A 4737-nucleotide genomic window follows, 5' to 3' on the forward strand; every position below is an offset into this window, starting at 1 on the left:
ATTCATCATCATCATCATCATCATCATCATCATCATCATCATTGCCTTTTTCACCCTGGGACAGGGTATAGGCCTCAGACAAACAGTTTCTATCCTTCTCTACCCCGAGCTAACTTTTTTTTTATCTCGTTCCATGTCTTATCACTTCTCTTTATATCAGTTTCTTTAATTCTTCTCCATGTTCCCCGTGACCTTACCCTTAACTCACTCACCCTTAACAACGAATGTATTCGTAGTATACCAGGGGGTTACTTTTTCCCCGTGCCTATTTATTACATTCTTCTGAGACAAATTATAGGCGTAGTAACACAGCTAATGTTCTTAATTTTTACATATCGTTAATGGTCGTTGAATAAAACTATCTATGTACATGCTCATTTTAATACATATTTTTCCAATGTTGAAAAGTAGCAAAAATCTCTAGGATTGAGTGAGTTAATCTTCCGAGGGTTCCAGTTCAATACTTTTTTTTTGTTATAGTGGAATCATTCTTTCTAAGGGTGTGTCCAACCACCCCCATCGTCTTCTTCCTATTTCCTCTCCCACTGGCTTCTGCTGTGTTCTTTTCCATACTTCTTCATTCTTAATTTTATCCTTCCATTTTACTCTGAGTAGCTTACGCATGCACGTGTTTACGAACATCTGTATCCTCCTTATACATAAACAATAACAATAATCAAAAGCAATGAAAGCTTCAATTTAATAAACTAAGACAGATGATGTGGACGTTTCGAGTTTTGGATTTCCCCTTTGTCAACAAAACAAGATGAATGAAACACGAATTATAGATGAAAGGATGCCGTTGTCAGGTGAATAAACAAATCAACGGCATTCAACAATCTCAGTGTAGAAGACGCACCATTAACCGCCACAAATTCGATCTCAAAACACCTTGACCAAACGCCCTTGAATTACGCCAGAATCCTGTTTGTCGACTTTTCGTCAGCTTTTAATGCCATGAACACAGATATTTTGCTTCAAAAGTTGTGCAACATGGATATTCCAAACTACCTTATTAAATGGTATAAAGAGTTTCTGACCCATAGACCGCAATGTGTAAAACTGGGTGAACATATCTCCAACAAAAGAACGTTGTCGAACGGATGTCCCCAAGGCTAGTCAGTTCCCCAATCCTGTACATCTTATACACCAACGACTGCAGACCATCCTTTGAAAATTGTTTTATAGTGAAATATGCAGATGATACTGCTATTCTTGGCTTATTAAAAGATAAAGTTACCGAAAAGAATTATTTCAAACAAATAAATATATTCACCGATTGGTGTAAACAAAATCAGCTTGAATTAAATGTTGAAAAAACGAAAGAACAGGTGTTTGGTGTAAAAAATAAAAACGACTTAAAGTGTGTGGCGATCGGTAAAGATGATGTTGAGATAGTTGACTATTTTAAATATTTAGGAATAACCATTGATAGTTTCCTCAATTTCTCTCAACATATTAATATTATATCTAAGAAAGTTGGCCAAAGATTATACATCCTAAGGAAATTGAGAACATTTCAAGTAAGGAAGAAAACTATGTTAAGAGTTTATGACTCATTGATTAAAAGTGTAATTGCGTTTGGCTGCACCATATGGTTTGAAGGATGCCGACTTAAAGATAAATCAAAAATTTCAAAATCTATCAAAGAGGCATCAAAAATAATAAACCATCCTCTTGATGGAGTAGAAAGAATTAATGGAAAAGCAATAGAAAGGAAAGCATTCTCAATTACCAACAATATAAAACATATTTTATACCATGAATTTAGTCTTTTACCATCTGGGAGAAGGTTTTGTCAGATTAAATGTAGAACTAACAAGTATAAATCAACGTTCGTTCCATCAGCAATAAAAATTTTGAATATTTCATATGGTACAGAAAAACCAAGGATTGATTCGTTGACTGATTAACTGATTAATTCATTTAATGTAAGATTAACTGACCAATTGATAATGATGATAATTTTTGGTGTCGAATCGCCACAATCGTAACAAATTGAAAACGAAATGAATATTATGTTTATGTTGTGTATATCGCACGTGTGAAAGAAAGAGAGGAAGAGAGAGAGAGAGAGAAAGAAAGAAAGAAAGCAAGAGAGAGAGAGAGAGAGAGAGAGAGAGAATGAGAGAGAGAGAGAGAGAGAGAGAGAGAGAGAGAGAGAGAGAGAGAGAGAGAGAGAGGGAAAATAAGTAGGAGTGAAATATCTGTTCAATGTTACAGTTATCGTTTAACGTTATAACAAGTGTAACTAAATGACAAATTGCCATATTTATGGACAATAAAGATCTATTATTATTATTATTATTATTATTATTATTATTATTATTATTATTATTATTATTATTATTATTATTATTATTATTATTATTATTATTATTATTATTATTATTATTATTATTATATTATTATTATTATTATTATTATTATTATTATTATTATTATTATTATTATTATTATTATTATTATTAATTATACTTAATATTTCATTCATCGTGTTTTGTTGACAAAGGGGAAACCCGAAATGTCCGTATCACCTGTCTTCGTTCATTAAATTGAATGGTCAATTCCATTTTACTATTGTTTTTTTTTCTTTGAGTTTTAAGCAACAGTGTTGCACTGAGAAGAAAAGAGTAGGGGAAGAGAATGGATGAGAGGAAAAGAGAGATAACGAGAAAGAAAGAAAGAAAGAGAGAGAAAGAGAGAGAGAGAGAGAGAGAGAGAGAGAGAGAGAGAGAAGAGAGAGGAGAGAGAGAGGGGGGGGGGGGAGAGAAAAAGAGAACAAGTATGTAGTGAGTCTGTTTACTATAACACATCATTGTCTTTACGTCATATTGTAGCTATTTATCTTCCAACACGATAAATCCGGACGGACAAAAAAAAAAAAAAAAAAAAAAAAAAAAACAACAACAAAACACAAATAAAAAACAAACAAAAATAAAGCATATATACAATTCTTTTTTTTTTTTAAACTAGAGAAAAATAGGGAAGGTAATTCTGACGTCTTTCCCCATGCCAGATTTTGAGTCCGTGCCAGATTATTATTGCTTAAAATGCTAAACAAGTCAGTGACAAGTTGAAAACAGTCTGAAAAAAAAATACCAAGTATTATTAGACACCACTTTTCCGGCTGTATTGTTCATAAAAGTTGAAATAAATAGATATTTTCTTATCACGCGGTCATGGAACTGTCTTGTCAATTTAGGAGTGGAAATTATAAAATGTTATGTCGTATTTTGTATTTGTCTTAAAAATATGACTTAATAAAACACCAATAAAAGTACCAAATTAGTAAACTCAATTTTATTATGCCAAATCGGTTTAGAATTTGGCTTAACAAACGCAAAACTGGCAACACTGATTTTGGGTCCCCGCCAGCAATTGAGGATCTTTGGAATGTTCTGTTTTTTGCGTTTTCTTTTTGATAGAATATTTTTGGTAAATGATGCAATTTGATCGCCTTCGTTTTGGCGGTCAGAGACTTGCCTATCAGGATTATAAATACACAAATCCATTTTTTAAAAAAAGAGAACGAAAATGAAAATTACAGTGAATTACATAACCAGTCGGATGGTGAAAAGATTTGAACTGAGATATTGCGAAGTTTAGTTAAAATGTCAAATTATATCAAAAATGAGTTCTTGTCATAAATGATTAAATCAAACCTTTTTGTACATCTTCGGGAAATATCAAAGCTTAATTTTACTTCTAAATATATTTTATACTTCGTCAAGCTGAGTAAAATCTGACCATAACCATGAAAAATCACCCGATTTTCTTCAAATAAAGATTAAAATGCTCTGGGGAGCATATTCTTTCAGAAAATGTAAATCCAAAAATTTCACCTTTCGACAGATTATGTCATGCATGACGTTCATGCTCAACTGGCTTCACAATTCTCGCATTAATTATTTATTATATTCCTCACCCAAGATCGAAAAATAAAAAAATAACGGCAGAGGACGTCGGGTGCTTGGTATGGGTAGGTCTAGCGGTTCTTCTCTTTATTCTTAGCATTTTGTCCGTGCCCGGCGTCTTTATCCGGAAGACGGCAAAGGACGGCAGTGCCGGGTTGTCGGAGTCAGTCTTGGATGTGGGATAGCCCTTAGTAAAATTAAGCCCAGATAAAAATACGTCAAAAAAACAGAAGACGACGATTACAAAACGGAAGCAAAAAGTGAATTGTTGTTAGAAGTGCTCAAGAAACAAATGATTCCAATGGTTGAACTCAAACTTATTTTGTTTCGTGTGATCTTCGTCTTGTTTTATGACTAATGTTTGGGTAAGTATCAAATTTAGATATTACAGAAATATTAATCTAATCATATAAAAAGAAAAAAAATGTTCATTTTGATCTCAAGCTTCAGCTAATTTATCACCAGCATTGGATGGCAAAGCAAAGACAAAACAAAGATAAACAAACGACAACAACAACAAACAAATTATAAGTGCAATCGGCCTAACATAAGCTATCAGGGGAGTCAAGTGCACGTTTTTTTAAATTTTGGATATACAAATCGACAGTATGACTAAGTCGGTTTAAAAGTTAAAGATGATGATGATGATGATGATGATGATGATGATGATGATGATGATGATGATGATGATGATGATGATTTGATGATGATGAAGTAGAAGTCGAAGCCAAGTTGTCGCTAAAAAATTAATTTGAATCTAGAGTGATCTTGCAGGTACTACTATCTGGTCAATGCATAAACATTCACGTCATAATAAAAA

This window comes from Berghia stephanieae, chromosome 7 (genome assembly GCF_034508935.2).
Source record: "Berghia stephanieae isolate SIO BIC M18660-M18661 chromosome 7, UCSD_Bste_1.3, whole genome shotgun sequence".
Lineage (NCBI taxonomy): Eukaryota > Metazoa > Mollusca > Gastropoda > Nudibranchia > Aeolidiidae > Berghia > Berghia stephanieae.